The following is a 14977-nucleotide window of genomic DNA, read 5'->3' as shown; positions in this document are numbered from 1 at the left end:
ATTTACTTGTGGAACGGCGCATACAGTGCAACATGAAATAGATGTATAATACAAGCTGTCAAGTCACAAGGCCAACTTGAAATGCCGACATCCATAGGCGGCGTCGGTTTCAAGTTTGGGGAGAGAAAAGAAATCACCATAAAATTGCACCTTTAAAATAAAGGATTGTATCTATCATCACATTTGCAGACTAATGTAAGTTAGGCTACTATTCCTAATGTGATGAGTAGATTGCATAGTCATAATTTAGGCTAATAATATAACTCAATCACTGTTCTAACTCAATCATCCATACATTCTTATTCCATTCCTTTACTTAGATTCGTGTGTATTAGGTTTTTGTTGTGGAATTGTTAGATATTATTTGTTAGATACTAGAGGTCGACCGATTATGATTTTTCAACGCCAATACTGATGCCGACCAAAAAAAGCTGATCCCGATTAATCGGCCGATTTTATTTATTTATTTGTAATAATGACAATTACAAAAATACTGAATGAACACTTTAATTTTAACTTAATATAATACATCAATAAAATCAATTTAGCCTCAAATAAATAATGAAACATGTTCAATTTGGTTTAAATAATGCAAAAACGTGTTGGAGAAGAAAGTAAAAGTGCAATATGTGCCATGTAAAAAAGCTAACGTTTAAGTTCCTTGCTCAGCACATGAGAACATATGAAAGCTGGTGGTTCCTTTTAACATGAGTCTTCAATATTCCCAGTTAAGAAGTTTTAGGTTGTAGTTATTATAGGAATTATAGGACTATTTCTCTCTATACCATTGATATTTCATATACCTTTGACTATTGTATGTTCTTATAGGCACTTTAGTATTGCCAGTGTAATAGTATAGCTTCCGTCCCTCTCCTCGCCCCTACCTGGGCTCGAACCAGGAACACATCGACAACAGCCACCCTCGAAGCATCGTTACCCATCGCTCCACAAAAGCTGCAGCCCTTGCAGAGCAAGGGGAACAACTACTTCAATGTCTCAGAGCGAGTGATGTCACCAATTGAAACGCTATTAGCACGCACCCCACTAACTAGCTAGCCATTTCACATCGGTTACACCAGCCTAATCTCGGGAGTTGATAGACTTGAAGTCATAAACAGCTCAATGCTTGAAGCACAGCGAAGAGCTGCTCGCAAACGCATGAAAGTGCTGTTTGAATGAATGCTTACGAGCCTGCTGCTGCCTACCACCGCTCAGTTAGACTGCTCTATCAAATATCAAATCATAGACTTAATTATAACATAATAACACACAGAAATACGAGCCTTAGGTCATTAATATTGTCAAATCCGGAAACTATCATTTCGAAAACTAAACGTCTATTCTTTCAGTGAAATACAGAACCGTTCTGTATTTTATCTAACAGGTGGCATCCATAAGTCTAAATATTCCTGTTACATTGCACAACCTTCAATGTTATGTCATAATTACGTACAATTCTGGCAAATTAGTTTGCAACGAGCTAGGCGGCCCAAACTGTTGCATGTACCCTAACTCTGCATGCAATGAACGCAAGAGAAGTGACACAATTTCCCTAGTTAAAATAAATTCATGTCAGCAGGCAATATTAACTATATATGCAGGTTTAAAAATATATACTTGTGTATTGATTTTAAGAAAGGTGTTGATGTTTATGGTTAGGTACACATTGGTGCAACGACAGTGCTTTTTTCGCGAATGCGCTTATTAAATCACTCGTTTGGCGATGTAGGCTATGATTCAATGATAAATTAACAGGCACCGCATCAATTATATGCAACGCAGGACAAGCTAGATAAACTAGTAATATCATCAACCATGTGTAATTAACTAGTGATTATGTTAAGATTCATTGTTTTTTATAAGATACGTTTAATGCTAGCTAGCACCTTACCTTGGCTCCTTGCTGCACTCGCATAACAGGTAGTCAGCCTGCCACGCAGTCTCCTCGTGGAGTGCAATGTAATCGGCCATGATCGGTGTCCAAAAAATGCCGATTACCGATTGTTATGAAAACTTGAAATCGGTCCTAATTAATCGGCCATTCCGATTAATCGGTCGACCTCTATTAGATACTGCTGCACTGTCAGAACTAGAAGCACAAGCATTTCGCTACACTCACAATAACATCTGCTAACCATGTGTATGTGACCAATAAAATTTGATTTGAACTTGAGCGGAACAGACAGTTCTGAACAATGCATGCCTGAGCGCATAGTGACATAGAGTAGGCCTAATCAGAGACATTTCTTCTCCTTTCTTTGCACTGGAAAGATATAGCCTTTCATCCATTTCTATTACACTTTATATGACTGGAGACATAAGCAGCATATTTTTTAATACAACAGAAATTAGAAGCCTGCTCTGCTGACACTGACAAACAGATCAGTATAAACCACCTGGTCTTGAATGCAACTTTCTAATCTAGGCCTACGAAAAGGGGGAACACAAATTGTAAAATATGACATCCATCTAGCCTGGAGGAGGAAATTATTCTTGGCTAAAAAACTTTCCAGTGGTACTGTTCCAATGATAAAGACAGTGAATATGCTTGCACTATGGCTGATGCTCTCCGCTTGTGGCAATAAGATAGGCTACTCTTCACTCAATTGGGAGTTGAGAATTTGGATAACTAGAGACAGATTAGAGTATTTTCTTTGTCTTCTCGGTAACAGGTTGTCCTTACTACAGTTTAAATACATATGTAATTACACTGTAACAAGTATTGTAATTATGAGATGGGCTTACCAAAAAAAACTTCCAAAAGGACTGATTCGAGGTAGAAAGGAGTTGGAGCACTCAACAAAAAAAAGTAGAGATTTATTTATTCAGTCCTTCTCATGATTTTTGTCATTGTTGTTGAGCACCTCTCCTTTCCTTTGTTTGCTGTAGTGCAAAGGCCCACCTGAACAAGTATTGTAATTAATTGTAATAATGAATAGTTAAGCTGTACTAACAACTGGTGGTAAATGCAGTCTGTAATTACAAAGGTGTAACAACAAATGCTTGTTACCACGCTTGTTACAAATGCTCACGTTCCCGATAGCATCCGACTGCACAATTGTTCAGCCTGCATAAACCACATAAGTGTCAGCCAATTGAAAACCAACCACCTCATTGACACAGCTCTGCTATAAAGGACTCTGGGGACTGATGCCCACCCCAGGTCAAGCTTTCATTTGGAATGCATGGCAGCTTATCAGCACTATGGCAAAAACCAGTGCATTTGACCTGAATAGCAACAGTAGCTAAGGAGGGTGGGGCTTCAGAATGGGTGATTTACTTTATTATTGATCAATCAACCATTTTTAACAGTACTAAACAGTTACAGTTAAAACTGTGAGAAAGTCATTCAGTGCTTGCCAAATTGTGAGCCTATAAAAGGTCCAATGCAGCAGTTTTATCTGAATATCAAATCATTTCTGGGTAACAATTAAGAAGCTTACTGTGATTGTTTTCAATTGAAATGGTCAAACAGAAACTAGCTTCTTAGTAAATAGAAATTTCTCAAGCAAGAATTTAGCTAGGACTAGCCAATAACTAGCTGTTATTGGCAAAGAAGTTTGGAACTCTCTTTCTTCTTGGTTTATTAATTAATTTACCGCAGGGTGATGTCACCAGGCAGACCCAAATTCCATTCCAACAAAACAGGCTGTATTTTCAAACAGCTCTTACAGTAAAAGGGCATAATAATAATTTTCACAATTTCACAGTATTATTTCAACTTAGTGTGGAAATATATATATATAACACAGGAAAATCTCAGTTTTGAGTGTGCTGGGTCTTTAATGTTGTTCAAGGCTGGAGTGTGTTCTTGTTAACTCATGCAGAAAAGTAATGAGAAAGAGTGTGTGTGTGTGCGTGTGTGCTTGTGTGTGTACTGACTGTGTGTGTCCTTTTGAAATATGCACGCCAGTCCAAATGACATGTGCTTACAGAATAACTATGTACTTTTCCATAAGTGAAAGCAAGCAGTTTATCCAGTGGTCAAAGAAACTACATGAGGGTATACTAAGTGAAATGACACACACACACACACACACACACACACACACACACACACACACACACACACACACACACACACACACACACACACACACACACACACACACACACACACACACACACACACACACACTAAATCTCCAGTCAAGGCCTTGGATCAGATAAGGGATAATTCTGCCTCTTATTTGTTTCATGCCAGTATCCCAATGTTTGTTTTGAACAGCATGAGAAAGATCAGGACCATCTCTCTCTCTCTCTCTCTCTCTCTCTCTCTCTCTCTCTCTCTCTCTCTCTCTCTCTCTCTTTCTCTTTCTCTCTTCCAATGTATATTTATTATACATTTCTCTGCCTCAGAATATTGACTGTTAAAAATAGGGCTGTCAAATGGAAAAAAATTGAATCGAGTTAATCGCAGGAATTTGCTGTGATTTGTCACGATTGATCACAAAATTCGGAATTTGATCAAATTGAGCTGTATTTTAAGATTCTTCACCATGAAAGGCCAAAACACCCTCACTTCAAAAAAAAATTCAGGCAGTCTTTTCAAACAGTTCTTACACTAAAAGGGCTTTATCATAATTTTCACAATTTCCCAGTATTATTCCAACCTCGTAGGGTGGAAATATATATAAAACATAAGGTAAATCACGTTTTTGAATTGCACTGAGCCTTTAAGCTTGGTTGAATAATGGTTTATAAATGCACTTAAAATGGTGATAAGACAACCTCTTATTTCATCATGTAACCTTGCATGGGTTTCGCGGTTGAAGAACATTCTTACTTGTCGATGGGATGCATTGGTGGACTTATTTATGTCAGGAATTAAGGCGTCATGTCTAGATCTGCCCATTTGCGCAACATGCTCGAAATAACAACAGCCTTGAACGTGCCCATTATTTTCACACTGACATCCTAGTGACAGCAATAGCGGTGTGTGGGTAAAATTACTAGGGAAGCCAATTACGTTGTTTGCTCCATAACCTGTTAGTTCATATGCCTTGCCACCGTTATATACAGTGGGGCAAAAAAGTATTTAGTCAGCCACCAATTGTGCAAGTTCTCCCACTTAAAAAGATGAGAGAGGCCTGTAATTTTCATCATAGGTACACTTCAACTATGACAGACAAAATGAGAAAAAAAATTCCAGAAAATCACATTGTAGGATTTTTAATGAATTTATTAGCAAATTATGGTGGAAAATAAGTATTTGGTCAAAAACAAAAGTTTCTCAATACTTTGTTATATACCCTTTGTTGGCAATGACACAGGTCAAACGTTTTCTGTAAGTCTTCACAAGGTTTTCACACACTGTTGCTGGTATTTTGGCCCATTCCTCCATGCAGATCTCCTCTAGAGCAGTGATGTTTTGGGGCTGTCGCTGGGCAACACGGACTTTCAACTCCCTCCAAAGATTTTCTATGGGGTTGAGATCTGGAGACTGGCTAGGCCACTCCAGGACCTTGAAATGCTTCTTACGAAGCCACTCCTTCGTTGCCCGGGCGGTGTGTTTGGGATCATTGTCATGCTGAAAGACCCAGCCACATTTCATCTTCAATGCCCTTGCTGATGGAAGGAGGTTTTCACTCAAAATCTCACGATACATGGCCCCATTCATTCTTTCCTTTACACGGATCAGTCGTCCTGGTCCCTTTGCAGAAAAATAGCCCCAAAGCATGATGTTTCCACCCCCATGCTTCACAGTAGGTATGGTGTTCTTTGGATGCAACTCAGCATTCTTTGTCCTCCAAACACGACGAGTTGAGTTTTTACCAAAAAGTTCTATTTTGGTTTCATCTGACCATATGACATTCTCCCAATCCTCTTCTGGATAATCCAAATGCTCTCTAGCAAACTTCAGACGGGCCTGGACATGTACTGGGTTAAGCAGGGGGACACGTCTGGCACTGCAGGATTTGAGTCCCTGGCGGCGTAGTGTGTTACTGATGGTAGACTTTGTTACTTTGGTCCCAGCTCTCTGCAGGTTATTCACTAGGTCCCCCCGTGTAGTTCTGGGATTTTTGCTCACCGTTCTTGTCATCATTTTGACCCCACGGGGTGAGATCTTGCGTGGAGCTCCAGATCGAGGGAGATTATCAGTGGTCTTGTATGTCTTCCATTTCCTAATAATTGCTCCCACAGTTGATTTCTTCAAACCAAGCTGCTTACCTATTGCAGATTCAGTCTTCCCGGCCTGGTGCAGGTCTACAATTTTGTTTCTGGTGTCCTTTGACAGCTCTTTGGTCTTGGCCATAGTGGAGTTTGGAGTGTGACTGTTTGAGGTTGTGGAGAGGTGTCTTTTATACTGATAACAAGTTCAAACAGGTGCCATTAATACAGGTAACGAGTGGAGGACAGAGGAGCCTCTTAAAGAAGAAGTTACAGGTCTGTGAGAGCCAGAAATCTTGCTTGTTTGTAGGTGACCAAATACTTATTTTCCACCATAATTTGCAAATAAATTCATAAAAAATCCTACAATGTGATTTTCTTTATATTTTTTTTCTCATTTTGTCTGTCATAGTTGACGTGTACCTATGATGAAAATTACAGGCCTCTCTCATCTTTTTAAGTGGGAGAACTTGCACAGTTGGTGGCTGACTAAATACTTTTTTGCCCCACTGTATAGGCCTAAAGCTGAGACAATAAGATAACACAGAGTCAGAATAAATTCAACCACACTTTAGTTACATCACAAAACATATTGCATTAAACAAACAGTTACGTGACCTATAGCATAGTCAAGCACGTTGATGTTTCCATCATTTTTTGACTACTAAACAACGATTGATTTAGAAGCACGGAGAGTTACCATCCTCCTGTCACGAGCGGAATGAACAGTTTAAGGAGTGAGTCAAACGCAGGAGACTGAGGTCCGTTGGAACAATCTTAATTTAATAAATCCACGGGTAAGTTTCACATATGGCTGGGAGCATAACAGTCAGAAAAATGGACAAAAAGAAGCTCCGTTCAAAAGGCAGACGGGGCGCAGCCCGGCAACCCTAATGCCTAGATAATAAAAGTAACACCACACGTAACAACGAACAATCCCGCACAAAATCCTAGCTAAACACAGACAGACTAAATAACCCCCCCACTAATGACAAAACACAAAACAGGTGCAAACAAAAACCAGACATAACTAATAGACACTGAAACACAGATCGGTGGCAGCTAGTAGGCCGGCGACGACGACCGCCGAGCGCCGCTCGACCGAGGAGAGGCGCCCCCTTCTGTGGATGTTGTGACAGTACCCCTCCCCTGACGCGCGGGTCCCGCAGCGCGCCGATGCCGGCCTCGAGGACGACCCGGAGGGCGAGGCGCTGGGCGATCCGGGCGGAGGTTGTGGAAATTCCGCAACATGGCTGGATCCAGAATGTCTCTTGCCGGGACCCAGCACCTCTCCTCCGGAACGTACCCCTCCCAGTCCACGAGGTACTGCAGGCCCCCCACCCGACGTCGGGAGTCCAAGATGGCCCGGACTGTGTACGCCGGGGCCCCTCCGATGTCCAGGGGGGCCTCCCGCACCTCAGCGTCCTGCAGCGGACCAGCTACCACCGGCCTGAGGAGAGACACATGAAACGAGGGGTTAATACGGTAATATGTAGGAAGTTGTAACCTATAACACACCTCGTTTATTCTCCTCAGGACTTTGAATGGCCCCACAAATCGCGGACCCAGCTTCCGGCAGGGCAGGCGGAGGGGCAGGTTCCGGGTCGAGAGCCAGACTCTATCCCCCGGGTTAAACACGGGGGCTTCACTGCGGTGGCGGTCAGCGCTCTCTTTGTGTCGTTCTCCAGCCTTCTTTATACACTCCTGGACCGCCTGCCAGGTCTCCCTAGAGCGCTGGACCCATTCCTCCACCGCAGGAGCCTCTGTCTGGCTCTGTTGCCATGGCACCAGGACCGGCTGATACCCCAACACGACCTGGAAGGGTGACAGGTTAGTAGAGGAGTGGCGCTGAGAATTCTGGGCCATCTCGGCCCAGGGTACGAACCGCGCCCACTCCCCTGGCCGGTCCTGGCAATATGACCGCAGGAACCTGCCTACATCCTGGTTAATGCGCTCTACCTGCCCATTACTCTCGGGGTGGAAACCCGAGGTCAGGCTGACCGAGACCCCCAGCCTCTCCATAAACGACCTCCACACCCTGGACGTGAACTGGGGACCCCGATCAGATACGATATCCTCGGGCACCCCGTAGTGCCGGAAGACGTTGGTGAATAGGGCCTCCGCGGTCTGTAGGGCCGTAGGAAGACCGGGCAACGGAATCAGACGGCAGGACTTCGAGAACCGATCCACAACAACCAGGATCGTAGTATTTCCCTGAGATGGCGGGAGATCCGTAAGGAAATCCACCGAGAGGTGAGACCAAGGTCGTTGTGGAACGGGCAGGGGCTGTAATTTCCCTCGAGGCAGGTGCCTAGGAGCCTTACACTGGGCGCACACCGAACAGGAAGAGACACAGTGTGTTACATCCTCTACCAAGGTGGGCCACCAGTACTTCCCCCTCAGGCCTCGCACTGTCCGTTCCACCCCAGGGTGACCCGAGGAGGGTAGAGTATGGGCCCATCGGATCAAACGATCGCGAACACCCAGCGGAACGAACTTCCGACCCGCGGGACATTGAGGTGGAGTGGGTTCGAGCCGACCCGCCCGCTCGATGTCCGCATCCACCTCCCACACCACCGGCGCCACCAGACAGGACGCAGGGAGTATGGGAGTGGGATCGATGGTCCGCTCCTCGGTGTCGTAGAGACGTGACAGTGCGTCGGCCTTCCGGTTCCGAGAACCCGGGATGTACGAAAGGGTGAACTGAAACCTCATAAAGAACATGGCCCACCTGGCTTGACGAGGATTAAGTCTCCTCGCTGCCCGGATGTACTCCAGGTTACGGTGGTCGGTCCAGATGAGAAAAGGATGACGTGCCCCCTCAAGCCAATGTCTCCACACTGTCAAAGCCTTGACCACGGCTAACAACTCCCTGTCCCCCACATCATAGTTGCGCTCCGCCGGGCTCAGCTTCTTAGAAAAGAAAGCACAGGGGCGGAGCTTCGGAGGAGCGCCCGAATGCTGCGAAAGCACAGCTCCCACCCCAGCCTCGGACGCGTCCACCTCCACTATGAATGGCAAAGAGGGATCCGGATGCGCCAGCACCGGAGCGTTGGTAAACAGAACCTTCAGACGACGGAAGGCTCTGTCCGCCTCTGCCGACCACCGCAATTGCACCGGACCCCCCTTCATCAGTGAGGTAATGGGAGCTGCCACCTGGCCAAAACCCCGGATAAACCTCCGGTAATATTTGGCGAACCCCAAGAACCGCTGCACCTCCTTCACAGTGGTAGGGGTCGGCCAATTACGCACAGCCGTAACGCGGTCATCTTCCATCACCACCCCTGTGGTGGAAATGCGATATCCCAGAAAAGAAACGGCTTGTTGGAAGAACTCACATTTCTCAGCCTTGACGTATAGGTCATGCTCCAGCAGCCGCCCAAGCACTTTACGCACCAGAGCCACATGCGCGGCGCGAGTGGCGGAGTAGATCAAGATGTCATCAATGTACACCACCACCCCCTGCCCGAGCATGTCCCTGAGAACCTCGTCCACAAAGGATTGGAAGACAGCGGGAGCATTCTTTAACCCATATGGCATGACGAGGTACTCATAATGGCCCGATGTGGTACTAAATGCGGTCTTCCACTCGTCTCCATCTCGGATACGCACCAAGTTATAAGCGCTCCTGAGATCTAATTTGGTGAAAAAGCGCGCCCCGTGAAGTGACTCCACGGCCGTAGCAATGAGAGGTAGTGGGTAACTGAACCCCACTGTGATAGAATTTAGACCTCTATAGTCAATGCACGGGCGCAGGCCTCCCCCCTTCTTCTTCACAAAAAAGAAACTCGAGGAGACGGGTGATTTAGATGGCCGAATGTATCCCTGTCTCAAGGATTCAGTGACGTATGTCTCCATTGCCACTGTCTCCTCCTGCGACAGAGGATACACGTGACTTCTAGGAAGGGCCGCGCCAGCCTGGAGGTTTATCACACAATCCCCTTGTCGATGGGGTGGTAATTGATTCGCCTTCATTTTACTGAAGGCGATAGCCAAATCGGCATATTCAGAGGGAATGTGTACAGTGGAGACTTGGTCTGGACTCTCCACCGTGGTTGCACCGATGGAAACTCCTATACACCTACCTGAGCACTCCCTCGACCACCCCTTAAGAGCCCTCTGCCCCCACGAAATCAGAGGATTGTGAGAGGTTAGCCAGGGAAGTCCCAGCACCACCGGAAACGCCGGGGAATCAATAAGGAACAGGCTGATACGTTCCTCATGACCCCCCTGCGTTAAAAAAAAAAAAAAAAAAAAAATACAAAAAAAAAAAAAAAAAATACAAAAAAAAAAATAAAATGGTACCATGACCAGTGGCACTGTTTCCTCCCTCACTTGGCCAGACCCTAGTGGTCGACTATCTAATGCGTGCACGGGGAAGGGTTTGTCCAGTTTAACCAGGGGGATCCCTAACTTATCAGCAACACTTCGGTCCATGAAACTCCCAGCTGCGCCTGAATCGACTAGTGCCTTATACTGGGAGTGAGGGGAAAAACCAGGGAAGAAAACAGAGACATACATGTGGTCGACAGGGGGGTCTGGGTGAGACTGGTGCGGACTCACCGGGGGGGTCGATGGAGTGCTCTGCCTGCCCTCTGAGTTACCGGGAGAACCTCTCCAGCACCGGTCCGCAGTGTGCCCTCTACGGCCACAGTGGGTGCAGGAGAGGCCCCCCCCTCCGGTCCTCCTAGCAGCGGTCCCTCCAAGCTCCATGGGCGTTGGAGCAGGAGGGATGGGAGGTGGAATGAATAGGCCCCGATCGGAACGTCCCCGGGCAGTTAGCAGGTTGTCCAGCCTGATGGACAAATCAATCAACTGGTCCAGAGTGATGGTATGGTCCCGGCAAGCCAGTTCCCGGCGGACGTCCTCACGTAGACTACACCTGTAGTGGTCAATTAGGGCCCGCTCATTCCACCCTGATCCGGCGGCTAGAGTCCGAAACTCCAGCGCAAAGTCCTGAGCGCTCTTCGTCTCCTGCCTCAGATGAAATAATCGCTCGCCCGCCGCCTTGCCCTCCGGGGGATGATCGAATACCGCCCGGAAGCGGCGAGCGAACTCTGGGTAGTTGTCCTTTGCTGAGTCTGGGCCCTCCCAGACGGCGTTGGCCCATTCCAGGGCTCTACCCGTGAGGCACGAGACGAGGACGCTCACCCTCTCTTCATCGGAGGGAGAGGGCCGGACGGTCGCCAGGTACAGGTCCAACTGGAGCAAAAACCCCTTGCACCCAGCGGCCGTCCCATCGAACTCCCTGGGAGCCATTATCCGTATCCCGCTTGTACTGGGTTCGGTTGGATTCGGTAGGGGCGCAGGGCGATGAATTGGTCCTGGTGGGGGTGATGGAGCGACTCGCTCCCAGCTCTCCAGTCGGGTCAGCACCTGGTCCATGGCCGTGCCCAGTCGCTGGAGGAGACTGGCATGTTGGCCGACTTGTTCCTCCATTGACAATGTTCCTGTCCCTGCTGACTCCATAAGTGGTGCGGGATTCTGTCACGAGCGGAATGAACAGTTTAAGGAGTGAGTCAAACGCAGGAGACTGAGGTCCGTTGGAACAATCTTAATTTAATAAATCCACGGGTAAGTTTCACATACGGCTGGGAGCATAACAGTCAGAAAAATGGACAAAAAGAAGCTCCGTTCAAAAGGCAGACGGGGCGCAGCCCGGCAACCCTAATGCCTAGATAATAAAAGTAACACCACACGTAACAATGAACAATCCCGCACAAAATCCTAGCTAAACACAGACAGACTAAATAACCCCCCCACTAATGACAAAACACAAAACAGGTGCAAACAAAAACCAGACATAACTAATAGACACTGAAACACAGATCGGTGGCAGCTAGTAGGCCGGCGACGACGACCGCCGAGCGCCGCTCGACCGAGGAGAGGCGCCCCCTTCTGTGGATGTTGTGACACCTCCTCTCTTTCATGTTGACGAAACAGTCTATGACTCTGACATACATTACATGCCTTTAGTTTTTGTTTTCCTAGGCTACCTGGCTAAAAGGCTTGCTCGGTAGCCTAACTTCCTTTCATGGGGCAACGATGAGCCAGCTAGTTAGCATTAGGATACTACATCTAGCTATATATTGAACTTCCATCCAGGGGCACAATGTATGAATTGATGGTAGGATCAGAATCGCCGTTATAATCATTGGCCAGTATGGAGAATTAAGTAAACCCACAATCCAAATCCCTATCTCCATCCATGGCTAATTTAGGAAAGGGCCAATTTTAGTTAGCTAGCTAGCCATCAGAGGACACTAACACAACGAGATGCAACAATTAATGTTTTTTCTGTCAATGACATTTTGCTCTCGATGTGATTGCTGAGAAGCCAAATCCAAACTGGCTTCCCTTGACACAGTTGAGCTCACTCAGTTTAGCTCAATGCTGATTGACTATGATTTTATACCTTTTTATCAAGGGAGGCCAAAGGCTTGCTGGCTTCCTTTGCATTCAATGCTACGGGCGGCAACAATACCATACACTTTTTGGCCAGACAGCATGAGATAGATGGGCTATACATACAAAGATAGAGGAGCGCTGTTTCGCTCACTCGGAGGCTTTCTTCTGTGAGAGACATTCAGCCTCTTGCAAATTGAAGTAAAATTATGAAACAAAGAGAGATGAAAGATACATTCTTTTACATGTTGTTTTATTTTTTTCTTGGTCAATTTTGTGTCTGGAAGCCAGGCTTTCCTTGGCATCCATGAATACATGCCACTGAGTGACAGTGCACAAAGAACTGGGTTGAGATCGAGAAGAAGGTTTTGTGCAAAATCCAGACATAATAGATGGCCTTGAAAGAAAGAAAGGGCTCTATTCAATCTGTAAAGCTGAAGCATTACGGATTCCGCGATAGAAATTGAAAGGTCATTTTCCATTGAACCGACATATACAGCGTTTACCTTGAATGTAGCCTCCGCTAAAGCGGGAACATTGCCTATACATTTAAATCCAGCTGTAAAGCCGAACTTCCGCAATGCAGATTGAATAAAGCTGTAGACAAGAAAAAAAATTCCACACACGAGAGCGAAGGTAGGTTTTCCATGTAATTTGTTAACTTTTTGGATACAGAAATAGTGGCAAACGCTAGCTATCTAAATGCAATGTTAAAAAGGGGAATTAGCAAATGTTAGCTAGCTAGGCTACTCATCATACTTACTATGGGCTGAAGATTTGAGTCACCAAATAGTTATTTTATGTTATTCAGTAGGCCTATATTTTTGTTTAATCTAATTCATCAAATTATTAATACAACAATAAAAAATATGATTATTTTGTAAGAAATGTAAGATATTTATCCATGTTGCAATAAAGTTGAAGCTCATCTTTTGTTTTTAGGTATTTTTACTTGGTAATGAGTAGTAAGTAAGTATATGGTAATTGCTCATAGGTAACTAGGGAAAACCTAGTTGAATGCATTCATATGAAATGTGTCTTCTGTATTTAACCTAACCCCTCTAAATCAAAGAGGTGCGACATTCACGTCATCGGCACCCTGGAAGCAGTTGTTTTTGTTGGTTAACTGCCTTGATCAAGGGCAGAACAGTATATTTTTCCACCTTGCAGGCCTTGGGGGTTGAAACCAGACACCTTTTGGTTACTCTTAACTGCTAGGCTACCTGCAGCCTAACTATATATGTAGGTAAGGTACCATGTAGGTACACAATAATTACAAGAAAGTACCCCTCAAGATACACTTATTTTTTAACTAGATACATCATGTGTAACACTTAGCAATTACATCGTACTGGCAGATATAACATGTATTCTCTGTTGTACTAATCAGTTTACTTGGATGGTGCATCCAGAAGCTTTAAAATGAGGACCATGCTGTAGAGATGGGTAATGGGTTTTATGGTAGTTTGAAGGCATGTATTGAAGAAAGAGTATCTAGTTACCATGGAGATGGCCTGACTAAAAGAGATCTCTTTAATTTTGTGATATAGCAACTACAATCAAGACAGGATAACCAAATTGCTTCTGAAGATAATAAACCATGTTTCTTGTGGTTACATTTTTCTCAACTTGTTTATATTACTTCCTAGTACATCAAGCTAGTTTACAGATTAGCTATAGCTAACTAGCCAGCTAGCTTTGTAGCCATGGATTGTGCACCTTTCATTGTTTAGCTAAGTAGCTAGCTGGTTGTTGTTTTCCTTTTGTAGTTAACCAGAGCAGATGAAAGCAACATTCACCTCCACAAATGCTGTTTTACATTGATATCCATACTGAATGAAGCCGTAAAGAGACCTCATTGGCACCCTTAACTATTTCATTTAATTTAAGGTGGAAATGAACCTTAATATATTTTGTGCAACTGACTTAAAGTTAAGGAAACTTTAAGGGAAAATATGAGGGGGAAATTAACTTATGCAATGGGTTTTATGCAACCGGGCCTAGGTTGTCAGGATGGGTACACATTAATTACAAGTAATGCCAGGCTGACACTACACTACTTTTAAAATCCTAACATCGCTAATCCTATCACATTAAGGAACCGTCTTTCCTGTCATTTTTTGTATTGCCAACGCAGTGGTGCACACACTAAACGATGTGGCACTAACTGAGGGCCACACACTGCAAGATTCTTCACTTGGTTGTAAGGATTGTCAATACCACGCTGGCTCGCGAAAACAAAGATGTGACGTAATTAGATAGCTAGAATGAGCTGTGGTGCAAAGCAGCCTCATAAGCGTTTTCCGTAGGGCTGACCACATTTAGTCGACTGGTCGATTGTTTGGTCGATAGGCTGTTGGTCGATCGAGATTTCTTTAGACGAGCAGTAACAAAAAAATATATAAAGAAATATTGCGGTGTACAAGTCTGATTTGCGTCTGTCTGAGTGGACTGATCCATT

The 14977-nt window shown here is 45.1% G+C and overlaps 1 protein-coding gene across 1 annotated transcript in view; it reads left to right on the top strand.

Annotated features, from left to right (window-relative positions):
• Positions 1–14977, top strand: part of LOC106582669 (zinc finger protein GLI1) — a 130557-nt gene that overhangs the window by 19560 nt on the left and 96020 nt on the right. The window lies entirely within an intron of this gene.

The sequence above is a fragment of the Salmo salar genome, chromosome 22, assembly GCF_965601325.2.
Source record: "Salmo salar chromosome 22, fSalSal1, whole genome shotgun sequence".
Taxonomy (NCBI): Eukaryota; Metazoa; Chordata; class Actinopteri; order Salmoniformes; family Salmonidae; genus Salmo; species Salmo salar.
This window is presented reverse-complemented; position numbering and strand designations above follow the sequence as displayed.